At 41.3% G+C, this 25,382-nt stretch overlaps 1 long non-coding RNA gene across 1 annotated transcript in view; it reads left to right on the top strand.

Annotated features, from left to right (window-relative positions):
* The first annotated feature begins 3,734 nt into the window (after window positions 1-3,734).
* Window positions 3,735-25,382, top strand: part of LOC139757609 (uncharacterized) — a 35,970-nt gene continuing 14,322 nt past the window's right edge. The window contains exons 1-2 of the long non-coding RNA XR_011714683.1: window positions 3,735-3,873; window positions 5,396-5,594. This is a non-coding gene — a long non-coding RNA (uncharacterized lncRNA). The remainder of the gene's footprint in view (window positions 3,874-5,395; window positions 5,595-25,382) is intronic.

The raw sequence follows: 25,382 nt of genomic DNA, 5'->3' as shown, positions 1-25,382 counted from the left end.
ATAAGACAAGCATACATGTAAATATGATGTGTACGTAGGATATACTTACTTTCTGCCCCAGGAGTCTCTTTTATTCATATGTAGTTCATGCAGCGCTCAGGAAGCTGGCCACGTCCACAAAATACGTCATAAAGTCCAGGGATGTTCTATACGTGTCTTTATGTTGGGAGAGTACGGAGTAATTGAGCATTTAAGTGTTTTCGTGGTCATCCCGTTTCCCCCAACTTATTCGATGAAACTTTTGTGTTTCATTGGGCTCATATTTAGACAGTGTTAGTCCTTACATCCCTGAGTAGTTTGAAATATGAAGACCTCCTCTATCGCCCATAACCTCGTCAGGTTCTTAGTCTTCGTCTATGACAACTTCGAGAGACGCAGACCTTCTGTCCTTCTCACATTCTTAGCAAAGCTTCCGACCTCGTCAGCCATATGACAATTATCGACAAAGTGATTATCTTCCTTGGAGAATGAAGTCTCATTCCATGGCTTGCAGACTTGAGTCAGTAAGCATCGTCAGTCTGTGTGCTTCCTCTAGGAGGCGTCTCCATCATCCAGTCCCTCACCTGTGGCGTCCCACAGGAACACAGGTTTGGTACCCTTTGTGTTTTCCTTACCCATATAGATAGCTCCATGATGGATGTACCTCCTTGATTAAAGCAGGTCGACTACTGAACCAGCTCGCCCTCTACAACACGGTTCATAGACCCCGAAAATTCAGGTCACATCGAACCACGTCATCGTCAATTAAACCAAGGCCGCCACCACCACACTCATACACATGAGCCTTGCACCCAACCTCGCCTCATCGCCTGCTGTTCCTTTAGTCCCCTGTCCCCATCAGGGATGTCAGTCCACCAAGTTTCTCGGTGTCACCCTGTACAATCGGCTAATAAAACCCCGCAAGTCTGCCTCATCATCAAATCCACCAAGCCACCGTCTTAACGTTTAGCATCGACTCAAGACACTTGGACTCCTTGTACTTGGATTTGAAGAACATTTGCACAACTTTCAATCCTCTTAGACTCACCCATGCCTAACCCCCCATCCTGAGTCTCCCTCCTCATCCACCACACAACAGGGGACAACTGGAAACGGGTACAGAAAAATGGCATGCAAGATTATTCTCGACCCTTCTTGCATCACCTGTTGTGACGAACTGACCACACTGGTCCTCCCATCTCTCTCCACACATAACCCAGACCTGACCTGACCGGCTCGTCACCATAAACTCTTACGAGTTGCTGCAGTTCAAACCAACCCAACCACTGTGAACATCATCAGCCATCAACAGATTACATGTCATGTGTCACATATATATATAACGACTTAGTAGTAGTTGTAGTAAAACTCCCTCTCCATACAGAACAAAGATAATTATAAATAGATCATTATTACACCAAAGAAACAGTGAATAATTAATTCTTCGAAAGGTTGCAAAGACAGAACGAACGACCCCAGGCCACAACATTACACTCAGCGAGAAACACGTCAGAAAAACTATCAAGACGTACTTTTATAAACATAGGAAGTGATCAAAGGACACAGAATCCACACGTAGCACACACAAGCTTAAAGAAGAAAATGTACGTTCGTGTAAGAAAAACTTTAAAAGAGGACAAATCCTCCTCCTCGTCATGTATAAACAGCTATAAATAGGTTGATTACACACACACACACGCACACATTGTGTCCTCTTACACATGTGAATTTGTCATTCGCAAATACACACAGACACACACGTGTAGCCAGTGCGTGACCTATAGCGTCCCCTCAAGATAATAGACACTTCATGAAGCTCATGGAAGAAGTGACATAACCGCCTAGCTTGCCTTACTCACGACCCTAAGACGCATTACTCATGCACTCATGATTCGCAGATGAGTGGGTTAAGTCCTCTGGATGACCTGGAGCACAATTAGAGGTTTATATTATGTATTATACTTGTGAGCGCTGGTAGACACTATTACACCCGCAGCAATGACGCGGCTGAAGATGAGGGAAAAGGATTTCTTTTCGTAATTCACTTTCACCATTTTCAAGATGAAATGTGATGCATTAACTCAATCTCACAGTCTTAGGGTGGAGGATGTATATGTATTTCGAAGGAATTAATGTCGTCTTCACCTACTTACACTCAAACACTTCCCATATATAAATCATATAAACTAGGCTAGTAGAGACTGCTTAACAAAACCGGTCTTTTATTTTGCCTACATTAATAGCACACTATAGTGACCCAGCAGGTGTCAGATTACAATAGATTTCTCTTATATATGTAATCAGTAGCCTAATGGTAAATGCAAATCAGGTCCTTTCAAGAAGACGCTACGACAGTTTACATCCTTGAAAAAGAACATAATTAAAAAAAAAACTTTTATTATTCATCTTAAACCACAGGTTTTGCCCAATTATTCATTGATCAGCACACCCTGTGTCACTGCTAGCCATACATCACTCTAAAGGAGTTTACGCTTCCCTGCTACTGGAAGTATTGCAGCCTTGGACAGCACAAGCCTTTAGAAAGGTCTTGTGTAACACCTGAACTCTCGTACAAACTGGTTTTGAGGTAATTATGATTAGGAAATTGATAAAGTAAAAAGTCACTTGCAAAATTGGGGGTAGTTTCGTCAGAGAACTTCTCGCATCAAAAGAGCCTACATGTCCCTGCTACTGGGAGTAGCGCAGCTTTGGGCTCCAGAAACCTAACGAAGGGTTATGAGTAAAACCATAGATAGATAGATAGATAGATTAGATAGATATATGACCAGGTAAAAGCTTCCTCCTTTTCCTAAATGCCACAGATCAAATATAAACCTTTTTTACACCTCTTTACAACATTTTAACAAATTTATTCAATAACTACTATTTAAACTCGGGAAAAAAAAAGTCCTTCACTTTGCATTTGCTAATTGAAATATGTCATCGTATCAAGTGAGTACTGACATTTAATTAAAACTTCTTATGCAAAAAATTTCTTTCATAACGAAAAATTTTCGGATTAAAGTCATTTTCTCGTAATAAACTCTGGTAATGACTTCGGCCATCCACAGAACGGTCATTTACGAGCTTCTTCATTTATGGTAGTATGACATTCACAGCGTCATTCATTTATCTTTTGATTATTTTCATTTTCCAGTTAAACGCCTTCATATTTTCCGACGTGAACCTCGCCCTTTTAACTCTCTGCCATTCACAGTCTTTCTCTGTTGATAGTGACATTTAAACTCATTCAAGTTCTCCCATTTTAAAGTCCACCCTTTACGCTCGGTGATTTAAATCATTCAAGTTCTTTAATTTAAAGTCCGCCATTGCGGTTCGGTGCTTTAAACTCATCAATAAATATATCCGCCATTGAAGCATCCACAAGTAAATGTTAACTCTCCTCAATTGTCCGAAATATTAATATATATCGCCTTTATTGCCATTTAAACGTTAATTCATCATGGCATAATGGTAAAGTATGTATTTAAATAGATAAATCAGATTTAATTAAACTCTTCGGTGTCTACTTAGGGCCTTTCCGAAATAATCCTGGAACTCGTGCCCCGAAGAACTCATGCCAAAAGCAATTCCAAAGACTAAAAAATATAAATGTTAATCTCTAATTGGCCTTGCAAGAAATACTTATAAGTTGGAGATATAAAATAAATAATAAACTTTCTGCAATGCGATGGAGAAACATTCATAAAAGAGAACTAGTATATTTTTAAAAGTCTTTACTGAATCGACTGGAATGGATGTCAAAATTCTCACGTGACCTGCCATTTTCAAAACAAAAACATTGCCCTTTTTTTCTCCAATCTTAAGACTGCCTTATTTATCAGTTAATCACCCCAGATATGCTTCTTATCAAGAGGAACCACACTTATCTAGGTAAGGCGCGTTATTTGCTTTGTGTCTTGGGCATGACAGTGATACTTCCAGTGATGGTCATTTAAAGAGTTGATTATTCATGACTTTCAAGGCCACAAGTGATTTTTAACAAGGTATAATTGCATCATCGGACTAGAATTAGCTTAATACGTGGAAAGTACACAGGAATACTCCATAACTTTAGGTAGATGAGCGTGTGTCAATTTCCTAGGTCATGTCTGAGGGGAGTGATGGTCAAAGTCGGGGTTTCAAACATTTGTTTATTTAAAGGGGAAATTGGCCCACAAAGGTCATTAACATACTTTTTATTCATATACTGTGGTTACACGTGGTAGATTTTGATGAGAGTGATATTTGTATGTATACCTGACATATATTTGCTTTAATAGGATGTGGGTTTTAACGTGTAATATCTGCGCCTCCCCACAATTTCAACCCCCCCCCCTAAAAAAAAAATGGCTAGGGCTGTGAATTGAAGGGATATTGTGGGTTTAAGACATGTAAGAGTGTAAAGAAATGATTGGCAGAAGTTTGGTTAAAAGCTGTCGTCTTGAGTGGTGTGGACGCCTTCAGTGTCTCAAAGTAATTTGTCGTTGTTGGCTCTCATTAGCAGGAGGGTATATTCAAATCACCATCCTCTGAACAGCTTGATTTATATAATCTCAACGTGACACTTGTTCAGATTCTGTAGAGCTTCATTCAGTTGGTAAATTGATGTACATACTCTGTAGAAATTTGAATATTCACATTTTGTACGTTACTTCTTTGTTGCCTCTTCAGCATCACCATATATATATATATATATATATATATATATATATATAGGGGAGAAAGAATACTTCCCATGTAATCCCTGCGTGTCATAGAAGGCGACTAAAAGAGGAGGGAGCGGGTGGCTGGAAATCCTCCTCTCTCATTTTTTTTTAAATTTTCTGAAAGAAGGAACAGAGAAGGGGGCCAGGTGAAGATATTCCCTCAGAGGTCCAGTCTTCTGTTCTTAGCGCTACCTCGCTAATGCGGGAAATGCCGAATAGTATGAAAGAAAAGATATTTGTCAGCCATGAAATAGCATTTTGCTATTCATACTCATGTCAGCATAACATTATAGGCAATGTAATTATCTCTTTTTTAAAGTAAGGCGAGAGTTCAACACATGTGGCCTTATATCCTGAACTTTCTATGCCATCAAGTGACATTTTAAGCTTCAGTAAAATGCCAGCTTTTAATGTCTCATTGGTTATTTTATTCCAGCCCATCCTTCATCCAAACACTATACCATTGCTTCTTAATAACCTTTCTAACTTTCTGCCCAGCTCTTTGTCTTTGCTTCTTGGGCTGTCAGTAACAACAGATTTAGAAACTTGAAGGCTTTCATCAGGTCTCCCTTCACTCTCATATCTTCCATGGCAGATGGTGTTGTAGCCTTTGGCTCTGTCTTCTTAACTTAGGTACCATTGGTACCATCTTCGTTGCTCTTCTCCATACCCCTCTTTATCAGCTTTTTTTTTTTTTGCATTTTTAGGTGTTGTGACAAGACTTACGAAGCATATGCTTTGAAAAAGATCAAACTTGGCAGTAGAGAGGAAGCAAGGGATGGCATTTAACTGTACAGCACTGCGAGAGATCAACCTTTCTACAAGAGTTTCACCATCCCAGCCTTCTTGATGTATCTGGCTACAAGTCAAATGTCCCTCTTAGACTTCATGGATACTGACCTAGAGGTGGGTAGTCTCTTGTTGTGTGACTGATTATAGTTTTAGAATTTAGCTCTTGTTTATTGTGTGCCCACATCATTAGCTAGACCATGTAGTACTGGACAAACTGCTGCATCACATAATTATTGTGTGACCATTGGCAACTCAAGAGTGGGCTGTTTTGATATCTGCTTCTTTCCCTACACTTCAAAGCTTTGGAACTCTCTGCTTCCCAGTAACTGTAACCTGGCACATTTCAAAACACAGGTTTTTCTTTTCCAGAGTTTGTAAATACTTTCCCTTGTCTTTTCTTTTTCCATTTCATAATTCTCTCTGTATTTCAATTAAGGCTCGATCATGGTGGGGACTTTTGTCTGTGACTGGAGCCTTCAATATAAAAAAAGATATTCCAAGTGTGATACAGTACACTCTACACTGTTTGTTGAGTAATACACACAACATGTCCTTATCCAAATACTTGAATGTGATTCTTATAGTTGCCAGCAGACAGTTTTTCTGTTTTGATATTTCTTCTAATGTGTATCCCTGGTAGCAGATGAGGCACAATGCCAATCCCTAGGTTTCCTTCATGTGCAGATTGCTTTGATTTATATCCAGTAAGGTAATGCTCGTTCCAAGGCCTTTTTTTCTCTGATCCATCATCGTTACCTTGAACATACTTCGGACGAAGCTTATCATCCATATTTCTGACCATTTTTTGAGTTTGTCCAGGTCTGCCAGTAGACTGCTGCAGTCATCATTGTTTATTTCTCTCATGATCTTGACATCATCCTCAAACTTGTTTAGGTGTGATTCCAGTCCATCAGGACTTGACCATTAAAGGAAAAATGGAGGGGTGCCTTGAATGTGATTCAAATAGTTGCCAGCAGACAGTTTTTCTGTTTTAACATTTCTCCTAATGTGTATCCCTGGTAGTAGATGAGGCACAATGCCAATTCCTAGGTTTCCTTCATGTGCAGATTGCTTTGATTTGTATCTAGTAAGGTAATGCTCGTTCCAAGGCCTTTTTTTTCTCTGATCCATCATCGTTACCTTGAACGTACTTCGGACAAAGCTTATCATCCATATTTCTGACCATTTTTTGAGTTTGTCCAGGTCTGCCAGTAGACTGCTGCAGTCATCATTGTATATTTCTCTTGTGATCTAGACAGCATCTGCAAACTTGTTGAGGTATGATTCCAGTCCATCAGGACTTGATCATTAAAGGAAAAAGGGAGGGGTGCCTTGTGGTTTATGGGTGTTCTGTGGGGAGGTTGGCCGATGTGTAGTTGAGAATGGCAGAGGATAGATGGGATTTGTTTGGTAGTGTTGGGATTTAAAAAACTTTATGTATCGTTTGCACCTGATTGGGCAGATTATCTTTGTGAAATGTTAAATGAAATAATCTGAAAAATGTGTGGAAGGCAAGAACATTATCTCGGAAAGCAAAAATGGGTACGTTTGAATGAATAGTAGTTCCAATAATGTTATATGGTTTTGAGGCGTGGGCTATAGATAGAGTTGTGCGGAGGAGGGTGGATGTGTTGGAAATGAGATATTCGAGGACAGTGTGTGGTAATAAAAAGAATGTGGTTGAGAGAGCAGAAGAGGGTGTTTTGAAATGGCTTGTCATATGGAGAGAATGAGCGAGGAAAGATTGACAAAGAGGATATATGTGTCAGAGGTGGAGGGAATGAGGAGAAGTGGGAGACCAAATTGGAGGTGGAAAGATGAGAGTGAAAAAGATTTTGAGTGATCGGGGCCTGAACATGCAGGAGGGTGAAAGGCGTGCAAGGAATAGAGTGAATTGGAATGATGTGGTATACTGGGGTCGACGTGCTGTCAATGGATTGAACCAGGGCATGTGAAGCGTCTTGAGTAAACCAATGAAAGTTTTGTGGGGCCTGGATGTGGAAAGTGAGCTGTGGTTTCAGTGAATTATATATGACAGCTAGAGACTGAGTGTGAACGAATGGGGCCTTTGTTATTTTTTCCTGGCACTACCTTGCGCGCATGCTGGGGGAGGGGGTTGTCATTTCATGTGTGGCAGGGTGGCGACAGGAATGAGTGAAGGCAGCAAGTATGAATTATGTACATGTGTATGTATGAATATGTCTGTGTATGTATATATATGTATACGTTGAAATGTATAGGTATTTATATGTGCGTGTGTGGACGTGTATGTATATACATGTGTATGTGGGTGTGTTGGGCCATTCTTTCATCTGTTTCCTTATGCTACCTCGCTAACACGGGAAACAGCGACAAAGTATAATAGATAAAAATAAGATATGTATATATATTTTTTTTCGTACTATTTGCATTGTCCCAAACCAGCGAGGTACATTAAGAATAGAAGACTGAGCCTTTGAGGGAAGTCCTCACTTGGCCGCCTTCTCTGTTACTTCTGGAAAATTAAAACCGAGGGGGGAGGATTTCCAGCCCCCCCGCTCCCTCCCCTTTTAGTTGCCTTCTATGACACGCAGGGCATACATGGGAAGTATTCTTAATTCCCTATCCCCAGGGATAATATTTATTTATTTTTTTTTTTTTTTTTGCTTTGTCGCTGTCTCCCGCGTTTGCGAGGTAGCGCAAGGAAACAGACGAAAGAAATGGCCCAACCCACCCCCATACACATGCCTTGATTCAATCCACTGACAGCACGTCAACCCCGGTATACCACATCGCTCCAATTCACTCTATTCTTTGCCCTCCTTTCACCCTCCTGCATGTTCAGGCCCCGATCACACAAAATCTTTTTCACTCCATCTTTCCACCTCCAATTTGGTCTCCCTCTTCTCCTCGTTCCCTCCACCTCCGACACATATATCCTCTTGGTCAATCTCTCCTCACTCATTCTCTCCATGTGACCAAACCATTTCAAAACACCCTCTTCTGCTCTCTCAACCACGCTCTTTTTATTTCCACACATCTCTCTTACCCTTATGTTACTTACTCAATCAAACCACCTCACACCACACATTGTTCTCAAACATCTCATTTCCAGCACATCCATCCTCCTGCGCACAACTCTATCCATAGTCCACACCTCGCAACCATACAACATTGTTGGAACCACTATTCCTTCAAACATACCCATTTTTGCTTTCCGAGATAATGTTCTCGACTTCCACACATTCTTCAAGGCTCCCAGGATTTTCGCCCCCACCCCCACCCTATGATCCACATCCGCTTCCATGGTTCCATCCGCTGCCAGATCCACTCCCAGATATCTAAAACACTTCACTTCCTCCAGTTTTTCTCCATTCAAACTTACCTCCCAATTGACTTGACCCTCAACCCTACTGTACCTAATAACCTTGCTCTTATTCACATTTACTCTTAACTTTCTTCTTTCACACACTTTACCAAACTCAGTCACCAGCTTCTGCAGTTTCTCACATGAATCAGCCACCAGTGCTGTATCATCAGCGAACAACAACTGACTCACTTCCCAAGCTCTCTCATCCCCAACATATATATTTATTTATTTTGCTTTGTTGCTGTCTCCCGCGTGAGCGAGGTAGCGCAAGGAAACAGACGAAAGAATGGCCCAACCCACCCCCATACACCTGTATGTACATACACATCCACGCACGCAAATATACATACCTATACATCTCAATGTATACATATATATACACACACAGACATATACATATATACACATGTACATAATTCATACTGTCTGCCTTTATTCATTCCCATCGCCACCTCGCCACACATGGAACAACAACCCCCTCCCCCTCATGTGTGCGGGGTAGCGCTAGAAAAAGACAACAAAGGCCCCATTCGTTCACACTCAGTCTCTAGCTGTCATGCAATAATGCACCGAAACCACGGCTCCCTTTCCACATCCAGGCCCCACAGAACTTTCCATGGTTTATCCCAGACGCTTCACATGCCCTGGTTCAATCCATTGACAGCACATCGACCCCAGTATACCACATCGTTTCAATTCACTCTATTCCTTGCACGCCTTTCACCCTCCTGCATGTTCAGGCCCCAATCACTCAAAATCTTTTTCACTCCATCTTTCCACCTCCAATTTGGTCTCCCACTTCTCCTCGTTCCCTCCACCTCTGACACATATATCCTCTTGGTCAATCTTTCCTCACTCATTCTCTCCATGTGACCAAACCATTTCAAAACACCATCTTCTGCTCTCTCAACCACACACTTTTTATTACCACACATCTCTCTTCCCCTATTATTACTTACTCGATCAAACCACCTTACACCACATATTGTCCTCAAACATCTCATTTCCAGCACATCCTCCCTCCACACAACTCTATCCATAGCCCATGCCTTGCAACCATACAACATTGTTGGAACCACTATTCCTTCAAACATACCCATTTTTGCATTCCGAGATAATGTTCTCGACTTCCACACATTCTTCAAGGCTCCCAGAATTTTCTCCCCCTCCCCCACCCTAAGATTCACTTCCGCTTCCATGGTTCCATCCGCTGCCAAATCCACTCCCAGATATTTAAAACACTTCACTTCCTCCAGTTTTTCTCCATTCAAACTTACCTCCCAATTGACTTGACCCTCAACCCTACTGTACCTAATAACCTTGCTTTTATTCACATTTACTCTCAACTTTCTTCTTTCACACACTTTACCAAACTCAGTCACCAGCTTCTGTAGTTTCTCACATGAATCAGCCACCAGTGCTGTATCATCAGCGAACAACTGACTCGCTTCCCAAGCTCTCTTATCCACAACAGACTTCATACTTGCCCCTCTTTCCAAAACTCTTGCATTCACCTCCCTAACAACCCCATCCATAAACAAATTAAACAACCATGGAGACATCACACACCCCTGCCACAAACCTACATTTACTGAGAACCAATCACTTTCCTCTCTTCCTACACGTACACATGCCTTACATCCTCAATAAAAACTTTTCACTGCTTCTAACAACTTGCCTCCCACACCATATATTCTTAATACCTTCCACAGAGCATCTCTGTCAACTCTATCATATGCCTTCTCCAGATCCATAAATGCTACATACAAATCCATTTGCTTTTTTAAGTATTTCTCACGTACATTCTTCAAAGCAAACACGTGATCCACACAGCCTTCACCACTTCTGAAACCACACTGCTCTTCCCCAATCTGATGCCCTGTACATGCCTTCACCCTCTCAACCAATACCCTCCCATATAATTTACCAGGAATACTCAACAGACTTATACCTCTGTAATTTGAGCACTCACTCTTATCCCCTTTGCCTTTGTACAATGTCACTATGTAAACATTCCGCCAATCCTCAGGCACCTCACCATGAATCATACATACATTGAATAACCTTACCAACCAGTCAACAGTACAGTCACCTCCTTTTTTAATAAATTCCACTGCAATACCATCCAAACCCGCTGCCTTGTCGGCTTTCATCTTCCGCAATGCTTTTACTACCTCTTCTCTGTTTACCAAATCATTTTTCCTAACCCTCTCACTTTGCACACCACCTCGACCAAAACACCCTATATCTGCCACTCTCTCATCAAACACATTCAGCAAACCTTCAAAATACTCACTCCATCTCCTTCTCACATCACCACTACTTGTTATCACCTCCCCATTAGCCCCCTTCACTGAAGTTCCCATATATATATATATATATATATATATATATATATATATATATATATATATATATATATATATATATATATATATATATTTTTTTTTTTTTTGCTTTGTCGCTGTCTCCCGCGTTTGCGAGGTAGCGCAAGGAAACAGACGAAAGAAATGGCCCAACCCACCCCCATACACATGTATATACATACGTCCACACACGCAAATATACATACCTACACAGCTTTCCATGGTTTATCCCAGACGCTTCACATGCCCTGATTCAATCCACTGACAGCACGTCAACCCCGGTATACCACATCGTTCAATTCACTCTATTCCTTGCCCTCCTTTCACCCTCCTGCATGTTCAGGCCCCGATCACACAAAATCTTTTTCACTCCATCTTTCCACCTCCAATTTGGTCTCCCACTTCTCCTCGTTCCCTCCACCTCTACACATATATCCTCTTTGTCAATCTTTCCTCACTCATTCTCTCCATGTGTCCAAACCATTTCAAAAGCACCCTCTTCTGCTCTCTCAACCACACTCTTTTTATTTCCACACATCTCTCTTACCCTTACGTTACTTACTCGTTCAAACCACCTCACACCACACATTGTCCTCAAACATCTCATTTCCAGCACATCCATCCTCCTGCGCACAACTCTATCCATAGCCCATGCCTCGCAACCATACAACATTGTTGGAACCACTATTCCTTCAAACATACCCATTTTTGCTTTCCGAGATAATGTTCTCGACTTCCACACATTCTTCAAGGCTCCCAGAATTTTCTCCCCCTCCCCCACCCTAAGATTCACTTCCGCTTCCATGGTTCCATCCGCTGCCAAATCCACTCCCAGATATTTAAAACACTTCACTTCCTCCAGTTTTTCTCCATTCAAACTTACCTCCCAATTGACTTGACCCTCAACCCTACTGTACCTAGTAACCTTGCTTTTATTCACATTTACTCTCAACTTTCTTCTTTCACACACTTTACCAAACTCAGTCACCAGCTTCTGCAGTTTCTCACATGAATCAGCCACCAGTGCTGTATCATCAGCGAACAACTGACTCGCTTCCCAAGCTCTCTTATCCACAACAGACTTCATACTTGCCCCTCTTTCCAAAACTCTTGCATTCACCTCCCTAACAACCCCATCCATAAACAAATTAAACAACCATGGAGACATCACACACCCCTGCCACAAACCTACATTTACTGAGAACCAATCACTTTCCTCTCTTCCTACACGTACACATGCCTTACATCCTCAATAAAAACTTTTCACTGCTTCTAACAACTTGCCTCCCACACCATATATTCTTAATACCTTCCACAGAGCATCTCTGTCAACTCTATCATATGCCTTCTCCAGATCCATAAATGCTACATACAAATCCATTTGCTTTTCTAAGTATTTCTCACGTACATTCTTCAAAGCAAACACGTGATCTACACAACCTTCACCACTTCTGAAACCACACTGCTCTTCCCCAATCTGATGCCCTGTACATGCCTTCACCCTCTCAACCAATACCCTCCCATATAATTTACCAGGAATACTCAACAAACTTATACCTCTGTAATTTGAGCACTCACTCTTATCCCCTTTATATCATACTTAACCGCCGTCTCCCGCGTTAGCGAAGTAGCGCAAGGAAACAGACAAGGAATGGCCCAACCCACCCATATACACATGTACATACATAAAAGCCCACACACGCTTTTGAGTTTGAATGGAGAAAAACTGGAGGAAGTGAAGTGTTTTAGATATCCGGGAGTGGATCTGGCAGCGGATGGAACCATGGAAGCGGAAGTGGATCATAGGGTGGGGGAGGGGGCGAAAATTCTGGGAGCCTTGAAGAATGTGTGGAAGTCGAGAACATTATCTCGGAAAGCAAAAATGGGTATGTTTGAAGGAATAGTGGTTCCAACAATGTTGTATGGTTGCGAGGTGTGGGCTATGGATAGAGTTGTGCGCAGGAGGATGGATGTGCTGGAAATGAGATGTTTGAGGACAATGTGTGGTGTGAGGTGGTTTGATCGAGTAAGTAACGTAAGGGTAAGAGAGATGTGTGGAAATAAAAAGAGCGTGGTTGAGAGAGCAGAAGAGGGTGTTTTGAAATGGTTTGGGCACATGGAGAGAATGAGTGAGGAAAGATTGACCAAGAGGATATATGTGTCGGAGGTGGAGGGAGCAAGGAGAAGAGGGAGACCAAATTGGAGGTGGAAAGATGGAGTGAAAAAGATTTTGTGTGATCGGGGCCTGAACATGCAGGAGGGTGAAAGGAGGGCAAGGAATAGAGTGAATTGGAGCGATGTGGTATACCGGGGTTGACGTGCTGTCAGTGGATTGAATCGGGGCATGTGAAGCGTCTGGGGTAAACCATGGAAAGCTCTGTAGGTATGTATATTTGCGTGTGTGGACGTATGTATATACATGTGTATGGGGGTGGGTTGGGCCATTTCTTTCGTCTCTTTCCTTGCGCTACCTCGCAAACGCGGGAGACAGAAAAAAAAAAAAAAAAATATATATATATATATATATATATATATATATATATATATATATATATATATATATATATATATATATATATATATCATCCCTGGGGATAGGGGAGAAAGAATACTTCCCACGTATTCCCTGCGTGTCGTAGAAGGCGACTAAAAGGGGAGGGAGCGGGTGGCTGGAAATCCTCCCCTCTCGTTTTTTTCAATTTTCCAAAAGAAGGAACAGAGAAGGGGGCCAGGTGAGGATGTTCCCTCAAAGGCCCATTCCTCTGTTCTTAACGCTACCTCGCTGACGTGGGAAATGGCGAATAGTACGAAAGAAAAAGAAAGAAATATATATATATATATATATATATATATATATATATATTTTTTTTTTTTTTTTTTTTTTTCATACTATTCGCCATTTCCCGCATTAGCGAGGTAGCGTTAAGAACAGAGGACTGGGCCTTTGAGGGAATATCCTCATATGGCCCCCTTCTCTGTTCCTTCTTTTGGAAAATTTAAAAAAAAAAAAAAATGAGAGGGGAGGATTTCCAGCCCCCCGCTCCCTTCCCTTTTAGTCGCCTTCTACGACATGCAGGGAATACGTGGGAAGTATTCTTTCTCCCCTATATATATTTATCTATTTATTCACTTTGCCCCGTCGCCGTCCCCCGCACCAGCGAGGCAGCGCAAATTCATATTAAAGAAAAATTATATCCCCTTTAAGTAGGAAAAGGTTCAAGTTGAAATGGTGTTTTCCCAGAACAAGCCAAAGAAAATACAGTACTTTAGGAGATTAATTGTCAGGTTTATTATCTATGAACCAGAGAATTATAAAGTTTGCACAACCACATTTATTCCTACCAGTGATTGGCATTATGCTCAGAACTCTTCTTTAACAACAACAGTCTCACCTATTTGAGCACTTACAGACAACTGTGGAGCATTTCTTGCCTGTTCAAGGCCCCAATCTCTCTTGAAGATGATTGCCTCTATGCAATCACTGACTTCCTTTTTCACTCCTTCAGAAGTACTAGACATCTGCACCATTGAGTGAGACACCAAATTGTCCTTGGATGTGTGCTGGCTAGACAGTGCCCTGTCACATTGATGTCCATGATGGGAGGAAGTGTGACTCATCTGCTCAGCCTCACAGTTGAAGCCTAGACTAGAGTGAACAGGAGTGATTGACCTCTCTCCCCCATGAACTTTCATGTGCCGCACTAAACAACTTTTCTGGGAGTAGGTCTTTTGGCAACGTGAACATTCAACTGGACTCATCTTGTATGAATAGCCATGTGTTTCACTAAACTTCTTCTCAAGGAGAAGGCTTTTTGGCACTGTGAACATTTATATGGCCTTTCACCTGAATAAAGAGTCATATGCTCAGCTGAAGCAATCTTCTTGGAGAGTGACTTTTGGCAGTGTGAACATTTATGAGACTTCTCGCCTGTATGAACACTCATATGCTTCACTAAATACTTCTTCAAGGAGAAGGACCTTTGACAATGAGAACAATCATATGTCTTCTCTCCTGAATGAATTGTCATATGCTGCACTGAATTATCTCTCTGGGAGAAGGATTTTTCACAGAGTGAACAAGCATATTGTTTTTCACCTGTGTGAACACTCATGTACCTCATTAAACTACTTTTCCTTGAGAAAAATTTCTGGCAATGTGAGCATTCATATGGCTTTTCTCCTGAATGAACAGTCACATGCCGCACTAAATGACTTCTTCTAGAAAAGGAACCTTGGCAGTATGATCATTCATAAGGCTTTTCTCTTGTATGAGTAGTCATATGCTTCACCAAATAAATCCTGTGAGAGAATGGATTTTGACAGTATGAACATTCATATGACTTTTCACTTATATGAATGGTCATATGTTGCACTAAAGTACTGCTGTGGCATAAGGTCTTTTGGCAGTGTGAAGATTTAAATGGCTTGCCTTTTGTATGAATGTTTATGTGCTCCATTAAGTGGCTCCTTTGTGAAAAGGACTCGGCACTGTGAACATTCATATGGCTTCTTTCCTGTATGAATGTTCATGTGCCACGCATGATTACTTCTCCAGGGAAAGACTTTTGGCAGTGTAAACACTTGTATGGCTTCTCTCTTATATGAAATGTCATGTCTTCTACTAAGTGATTCTGCATAGATAAGGGCTTTTGGAAATGGAGCTATTCATAAGATTTTTCTTTTGTATTTAAAGTTGTGTGCTTCATTAAGGAAGTCATTTTGTTTGGGTGAAGATATTTTGGTGCCATGAAATTTCAGATGACTTTTTTCTGTATGAGCAGCCATGCACTGCATGAAAGCATTACTCTGGGAGATGACTTTTGGCGCTTTGAATGTTCACATTGCTTTTCTGCTTTCTGAACTTTTTTGTGCATTTTATGCTTAGAAATCTAGGAAATGTGACCACTTGAAGAGTTTATCTGTATGTGTAAGCACATGTACCTTTTCATCTCACAAATATTTAAAAACTTGTTATATATATTTTTTTCTTTCTTTTTTCTACATATTCGCTGTTTACCACATTAGCGAGGTAGCATTAAGAACAGAAAATCATCACTTGGCCCCTTCTCTATTCCTCGTCTAGAAAAGAAAACTCATACAGTAGAGGATGTGTGGATCAAATGTTTGCTTTGAAGAATGTATATGAGAAATACTTAGAAAAATATGGATTTTTATGTAGCATTTATGGATTTGGAGAAGGCATATGATAAGGTTAATAGAGATGCTTTGTAGAAGGTTTTAAGAGTATATGGTGTGGGAGCTAAGTTGCTACAAGCAGTGAAAAGATTTTACCAAGGATGTAAAGCATGTGTAGGAAGAGAGGAAAGTGATTGGTTCCCATGGATGTCAGTTTGCTGCAGGGATGTGTTTATGTGTTATAGTATATTATACTTAGTCGCTGTCTCCTGCATTAGCAAGGCAGCCCAAGGAAACAGATGAAAGAATGCCCCAACCCTCCACATACACATGTATATACATAAACGCCCACACATGTACATATACATACCTATACATTTCAACGTGTACATATTCATTCTTGCTGCCTTCATCCATTCCCGTCGCCACCGTGCCACACATGAAATGACACCCCCTCCCCCCACATGCGCATGAGGTAGTGGTAGGAAAAGACAACAAAGGCCACATTCATTCACGCTGTCTCTAGCTGTCATGTGTAATGCACCGAAACCACAGCTCCCTTTCAACATCCAGGCCCCACAACACTTTCCATGGTTTACCCCATACACTTCACATGCCCTGGTTTAATCCATTGACAGCACATTGACCCCGGTATACCACATCGTTTCAATTCCCTCTATTCCTTGCATGGATTTCACCTTCCTATATGTACAGGCCCCAATCGCTCAAAATCTTTTTCACTCCATATTTCCACCTCCAATTTGGTCTCCCATTTCTCCTTGTTCCCTCCACCTCTAACACATATATCTTCTTTGTCAATCTTTCCCCATGCATTCTCTCCATGTGACCAAACCATTTCAGTACACCCTCTTCTGCTCTCTCAACCACACTCTTTTTATTACCACACATTCTCTCTTACCCTTTCATTACTTACTCGATCAAATCGCTTCACACCACATATTGTCCTTAAACATCTCATTTTCAACACATCCACCCTCCTCTGCACATCCCTATCTATAGCCCATGCCATGCAACCATATAACATTCTTGGAACCACTATTCCTTCAAAGATACCCATTTTTGCTTTCCAAGATAACGTTCTCGTCTTCCACACATTCTTCAACACTCCCAGAACCTTCGCCCTCTCCCCCTACCCTGTGACTCTTTTCCGCTTCCATGGTTTCATCCGCTGCTAAATCCACTCCCAGATATCTAAAACACTTCACTTCCTCCAGTTTTCTCCATTCAAACTTACCTCCCAATTAATTTGTCCCTCAACCTTACTGAACCTAATAACCTTGCTCTTATTCACATTTACTCTCAACTTTCTTCTTTCACACACTTTACCAAATCCCTCAACCTTACTGAGCCTAATAACCTTGCTCTTATTCGCATTTACTCTCAGCTTTCTTCTTTCGCACTCTTTACCAAACTCAGTCACCAACTTCTGCAGTTTCTCACTCGAATCAGTCACCAGCGCTGTATCATCAGCAAACAACAACTAACTCACTTCCCAAGCCCTGTCATCCAGAACAGACTGCATACTTGCTCCTCTCTCCAAAACTCTTGTATTCACCTCCGTAACCACCCCATCCATAAACAAATTAAACAACCATGGAGACATCATGCACCCCTGCCGCAAACCAACATTCACTGAGAACCAATCACATGCCTTACATCCTTGGTAAAAACTTTTCACTGCTTCTGGCACTTACCTCCCATACCATATACTCTTAACAGCTTCCACAGAGCACCTCTATCAACTCTGTCATAAGCCTTCTCCAAACCCATAAATGATACATACAAATCCATCTGTTTTTCTAAGTATTTCTCGCATACATTCTTCAAAGCAAACACCTGATCCACACATTCTCTACCACTTCTGAAACCACACTGCTCTTCCCCAATCTGATGCTCTGTACATGCTTTTACCCTCTCAATCAATACCCTTCCATATAATTTCCGTGGAATACCCAACAAACATATACCTGTGTAATTTGAACACTCACTTTATCCCCTTAGCCTTTGTACAATGGCACTGTGCATGCATTCCGCCAATCCTCAGGCACTTCACCATGAACCATACATACATTAAATATCCTTACCAACCAGTCAACAACACAGTCACCCCATTTTTTGATAAATACCACTGCAATACCATCCAAACCTGCCGCTTTGCCGGCTTTCATTTCTGCAAACCTTTCACTATCTCTTTTTCACCAAACCAATCTTCCTGACCCCTCTCACTTGGCACACCACCTCTACCAAAAACCCTATATCTGCCACTCTATCATCAAACACATTCAACAAACCTTCAAAATACTCACTCCATCTCCTTACTTCACCACTACTTATTATTACCTCCCCATTAGCCCCCTTCACCGATGTTCCCATATGTTCTCTTGTCTTACACACTTTATTTACCTCCTTCCAAAACATCTATTTATTCTCCCTGAAATTTAATGATACTCTTTAACCCTACTTTCATTTGCCCTCTTTTTCACCTCTTGCACCTTTCTCTTGACCTCCTGCCTTTTTCTTTTACACATCTCCTAGTCATTTGCACTACTTCCCTGCAAAAATTGTCCAAATGCCTCTCTCTTCTGTTTCACTAACAGTCTTACTTCTTCATCCAACCACTCACTACCCTTTCTAATCTGCCCACTTCCCACCTTTCTCATGCCACAGGCATCTATTGCGCAAGCCATCACTGCTTCCCTAAATACATCCCATTCCTCCCCCATGCCCCTTACGTCCTTTGCTCTCACCTTTTTCCATTCTACACTCAATCTCCCTGGTACTTCCTTGCACAAGTCTCCTTTCCAAGCTCACTTACCCTCACCACTCTCTTCACCCCAACATTCTCTCTTCTTTTCTAAAAACCTTTACAAATCTTGACATTCGCCTCCACAAGATAATGATCAGACATCCCTCCAGTTGCTCCGCTCAGCACATTAACATCCAAAAGCCTCTCCTTCACGCACCTATCAATTAATATCCAGTAACGCTCTCTGGCCATCTCTTCTACTTACATACATATACTTATGTATATCTCTCTTTTTAAACCAGGTATTCCCAATCACCAGTCCTTTTTCAGTACACAAATCTACAAGCTTTTCACCATTTATATTTACAACACTGAACTCCCCATTAACACCAATCATACCTTCAACTGCCTCAGATGTTTATGTATATGTGTGTATATATATGTGTGTATGGGTGTTTATGTATATTTATATGTGTTTATGAGTGGATGGGCCATTCTTCGTTTGTTTCCTATTGCTTCCTTGCTGATGTAAGAAATGGCCATTAAGTATGATAAAGTAAACTATATAATGATATTATATGGATACACAGGTACATAAACAAATAAACATATGTGAGTTGGAGACTTGGGCTGTGTGCATTAATGGATTACATATTAGTTGATAGGAGTGTAAAAGGAGAGACTTTAGGATGTAAATGTGCTAAAAGGGGCAGCTTGTCTATTCACTGTGTTGTGAAGGTGAGGATGAAGGTTGGTTGAGTTTTTTGGAAAAGAGGAAATGATATTGGTGGAATAAGTGAGCTTGGAAAAGAGATTTTTGTGAAGAAGTACCTGGAGAGATTGAGTGCAGGATGACAAAAGGTGGGAGTAGATAAAGCAAGGGGAGATGGAGAGGAGTGGGAGGTATTTAGGAAAGCAGTGCTGGAATGTGAGGGAGATGCATGTGGTATGCGAAAGATGAGAGGTGGGCAGATTAGACAGGGTAGTGAGTGGTGGGATGAAGAAGTAAAGTTGCTGTTGAAAGAGAAAAAAAGAGGCATTTGGGTAGTACTTAACAGGGAAGGTTTACAAATGATTGGGGGATGTATAAGAGAAAGTGGCAGGAGGTCAAGAAGGAGGTACATGTGTTGAAAAGAGGCAAATGAGAGTTGGGTGATGAGTGAGTATCAGTAAACTTTAGAGAGAATAATTAGATGTCTTAGAAAGTCATTAATAATGTGTGAAAAACAAAGAGAACAAATAGGGACTTCGGTGAAGGGGGCAAATGGGGAAGTGGTAACAGGAAGTGATGAAGTGAAAAGGAATGGGGTGAGTATTTTGGAGGACTGGAATTTGTTTGATGATAGGATGGCAGATGTAGGCTTGTGGATAGGGATGGTATATGAAATGAGAGTCATGGAGAATGGTTTGTTGAAGAGAGAAGGTGGTTGAAGCCCAGCATAGAATGAAACTTGGCAAGGCAGCTGGAGTGCATGGTATTATTGTTAAGCTTTTTAAAAAAGGGGGTAACTAGGTTGGTGATTGGTTGGCAAGGATTTTCATTGTATTTATAGATCATGGTAAAGTACCTGAGGAGTGGCAGTATGCATGTATAGTGCCATCGTATAAAGGCAAGGGGGATGAAGATGAGTGTTCAAACTACAGACATATGTTTGTTGTGTGTACCATATAAGTTGTATGGGAGGGTGTTGATTGAGACGGCAAAGGCATCAAACTGGGGAGGAAACTTTGGTTTCAGAAGTGATAAAGGATGTGTGGATCAGGTGTTTGCTGTAAAGAATGTGTGAGAAATATTTTGAGAAACAGATGGATTTCTATGTGGCATTTATGGATCTAGGGAAAGCATGTGGAAGGGGAAGATTGTACAAATATACAGTGTGGGTGGAAAGCTGCTAGAAGCAGAGAAGTTTTTATCAAGGGTGTGTGGCATTCTAAGTAAAGTTGGTCTTTAGCAGGAATGTTTTTAATCTGTTTATGGATGGGGTGGTGAGGGAGATGAATATGAGAGCCTTGGAGACAGTGGTGAGTATGTAGTCTATGGGAGTTGAGAGGGTTTTGGAGGTGAATCAGTTATTGTTTGCTGATGATTGAACACTGACAGGAGATGCGAGTGAGAAACTGTTGGAGTTTTTGACTGATTTTGGAAGAGTGAGTAAAAGGAGAAGGTTTAGAGTAAATATGAATAAGAGCAAGGTTATTAGGTTCAGTAGGGTTGAGGGACAAGTTAATTGGGATTTAAGTTTGAATGGAGAAAAATCGGCAGAAGCATTGTGTTTTAGATATCTGGGAGTGGACTTAGCAGCAGGTGGAAGTGGAAGTGAGTCACGGGGTGAGGGAGGGGGCAAAGGTTCTGGGAGTGATGAAGAATGTGTGGAAGCAGAGAATGTTATCTCAGAAAGCAAAAATTGGTATGTTTGGTGGAGTAGTAGTTCTTACAATATTATGTGGTCGTGTGGCATGGGGCACAGGGGTGTATGGAGGAGGGTGGATGTGTTGGAAATGAATTGTTTGAGGACAATACTTGATGTGAGGCAGTTTGATCGGGTAAGTAATGAAAGGGTAATAGAGGTGTGTGGAAATAAAAAGAGTTTGGTTGAGAGAGCAGAAGAGGGTGTGTTGAAATGTTTTGGACATGAGGAGGGAATGGGTGAGGAAAGATTGACAAAGAGGATATATGTGTCAGAGGTGGAGGGAAGAAGGAGTGAGAGACCAAATTGGAGGTGGAAGGATGGAATGAAAAAGATTTTGTGCGATTGGGGTCTGAACATACAAGAGGGTGAAAGGTATGCAAGGAATAGAGTAAATTGGAATGATGTGGTATACCAGGTCAATGTGGTATACCAGGTCAACATGTCAGTGGACTGAACCAGGATATGTGAACATCTGGTATAAACCTTGGAAAGGTGTATGGGGCCTGGATATGGATAGTGAGCTGTGGTTTTGGTGCATGACACATGACAGCTAGAGACTGATTGTAAACAAATGTGGCCTTTTTTTTGTCTGTTTTCCTGGCATTACCTCGGTGAAGCAGGGGGTAGTGATGCTGTTTCCTGTGAGATGGGGTAGTGACAGGAATGGATGAAGGCATGTAACTATGAATATGTACAGGTTTTTATATGTATATGTATGTTAATATGTATATGTATGTGCATATGTGTGTATGGGCATCTGTGTATGTGAGTGGATGGGCCATTCTTCATGTTTCCTGGTGCAACCTCGCTGATGCAGGAAACAACAACCAAGTATAATAAAGGGTAAAGGGGAAGAGCGGTTTGGAAAAGACTTGGAGGTAAAGTCAGGGGTTAGTAAGAAGATAAGAGCTAAGGAAAGAGTAACACTACTCCTGGAGCTGTTGTGGGAGTTTGTGATAGAGTGTAAGAGAGTAAATTCTTGATTGATGTGGGTAAAACTGAAAGTGGATGGAGAGAGATAGTTGATTATTGGTGCCTATGCACCTGTTTTTGAAAAGGATCATTAGATGCGAGTATTTTGGAAGCAGTTGAGTGAGTGTGTCAGCAGCTTTGATGCGCAAGACCAGGTTATAGTGATGAGTCATTTAAATGCGAAGGTGAGTAATATGGCAGTTGAGGGTATAATTGGTGTACATGGATTGTTCAGTGTTGTAAATGGAAATGGGGAAGAGCTTGTGGATTTGTGTGCTGAAGAAAGAGTGGTGATTGGGAATACCTAGTTTATAAAGAGAAATATACATCAATATACATATGTGAGTAGAAGAGATGGTCAAAGGGCATTATTGGATTATGTGTTTATTGATAGGTGTGTAAAAGAGAGACTTTTGGATGTTAATATGCTGAGAGGGGCAGCTGGCGGGATGTCTGATAACTGTCTTGTGAAGGCGAAGGTGAAGATTTGTAGAGGTTTTCAAAAAAGAGGAGAGAATTTTGGGAAGAAGAGAATGGTGAGAGTAAGTGAGCTTGGAAAGGAGACTTGTGTGAGTAATTAACAGGAGAGATTGAGTGTAGAATGGCAAAAGGTGAGAGCAAATGAAACGAGGGGAGTGGATGAGGAATGGGATGTATTTAGGGAAACAGTGGTGGCTTTTGCAAAAGATGCATGTGGCATGAGAAAGATGAGAGGTGAGCAGATTAGAAAGGGTAGTGAGTGGTGGGATGAAGAAATAGAATTGTTTGTGAAAGAGAAAAGAAAGGTGTTGGATGATACTTGCAAGGAAGGAGTGCAAATGACTGGGAGATGTATAAAAGAAAGTGGCAGGAAATCAAGAGAAAGTTGCAAGGGTTGAAAAAGAGGGTAAATGAGAGTTAGGGTGAGAGAGTATCATTAAGCTTTAGGGAAAATAAAAAGATGTCTTGGAAGGAGGTAAATAATGTGCGTAAGACAAGAGAACAAATGGGAACATCAGTGAAGGAGTCAGTTGGGGAAGTAATGATGATTATTGATGAAGTGAGATGGAGATGGAGTGAGTATTTTGAAGGTTTGTTGAATATGTTTGATGACAGAGTGGCAGATATAGGGTGTTTTGATCAGGGTGGTGTGCGTAGTGAGAGGGTCAGGGAGAATGATTTGGTTAAAAGAGAAGAGATTGTGAAAGCTTTGTGGAAGATGAAATCTAGCAAAGCAGAAGGGTTTGGATGGTGTTACAGTAGAATTTATAAAAAAAGAGGGTGACTGTGTTGTTAATTGAGGATTGCCGAAATGCATGCAATCCATTGTACAAGGGCAAAATGGATAAAGGTGAGTGTTCAAACTACAGAGGTATATGTCTGTTGAGTATTCCTGGGAAATTATATGGGAAGGTATTGTTTGAGAGGGTGAAGGCATGTATAGAGCACCAGATTGGGGAAGAGCAGTGTGGTTTCAGAAATGATAGAGGATGTGTGGATCAGGTATTTGCTTTGAAGGATGTATGTGAGAAATACTTAGAAAAACAGATGAATTTGTATGTAGCATTTATGGATCTGGAGAAAACATATAATAGGTTTGATAGAGATGCTTTGTGGAAGGTCTTGAGAGTATGTGGTGTGGGAGGTAAGTTGCTAGAAGCAGTGAAAAGTTTTTGCCAAGGATGGAAGGCATGTGTATGAGTAGGAAGAGAGGAGAGTGATTGGTTCCCAGTGAGTGTTGGTCTGCATTAGGGGTGTGTGATGTCTCCACCTCACACCACATATTGTCCTCAAAGATTTCATTTCCAACACATCCAGCCTCCTCTGCATAACCCTATCTATAGCCCATGCCTCACAACCATATAACATTGTTGGCACTACTATTCCTTCAAACATACCCTTTTTTGCTCCGAGATAATGTTCTCGCCTTCCACACATTCTTCAACGCTCCCAGAACCTTCAGCCCCTCCCCCACCCTGTAACTCACTTCTGCTTCCATGGTTCTGTCTGCTGCTAAATCCATTCCCAGATTTCTAAAACACTTCACTTCTTCCAGTTTTTCGCCATTCAGACTTGCCTCCCAATTTACTTGTCACTCAACCCTACTGAAGCTAATAACCTTGCTCTTATTCACATTTACTCTCAGCTTTCTTTTTTCACACACTTTACCCAACTCAGTCACCAACTTCTTCAGTTTCTTACCCAAATTAGCCACCAGTGCTGTGTTATCGGCAAACAATGACTCACTTCCCAAGCCCTCTCATCCACAACAAACTGCATACTTGCTCCTCTCTCCAAAACTCTTGCATTCACCTCCCTAACAACCTCATCCATAAACAAATTAAACAACCATGGAGACCTCACACACCCCTGCAACAAACTGATATTCACTGGGAACCAATCACTTTCCTCTCTTCCTACTCGCACACATGTCTTACGTCCTCAAGAAAAACTTTTCTCTGCTTCTAGCTACTACCTCCCGCACCATATACTCTTAATACCTTCCACAAAGCATCTCTATCAATTCTGTCATATGCCTTCTCCAGATCCATAAATGATACATACAAATCCATCTGTTTTTCTAAGTGATTCTCACATACATTCTTCAAAGCAAACACCTGATCCACACATCCTCTGCAACTTCTGAAACCACAGTGCTCTTCCTCAATCTGATACTCTGTACATGCCTCTACCCTCTCAATCAATACCCTCCCATATAATTTCCCAGGAATACTCAACAAACTTTTACCTCAGTAATTTGAACACTCGCCTTTATCCCTTTTGCCTATGTACAATGGCACTATGCATGCATTCCGCCAATCCTCAGGCACTTCACCATGATCCATACATACATTGAATATCCTCACCAACCAATCAACAACACAGTCACTCCCTTTTTTAATAAATTCCACTGCAATACCA

The sequence above is a fragment of the Panulirus ornatus genome, chromosome 27 (assembly GCF_036320965.1).
Source record: "Panulirus ornatus isolate Po-2019 chromosome 27, ASM3632096v1, whole genome shotgun sequence".
Classification (NCBI taxonomy): domain Eukaryota; kingdom Metazoa; phylum Arthropoda; class Malacostraca; order Decapoda; family Palinuridae; genus Panulirus; species Panulirus ornatus.
The sequence above is the reverse complement of the archived record's forward strand: the minus strand, read 5'-3'. Positions and strand labels throughout refer to the sequence as shown.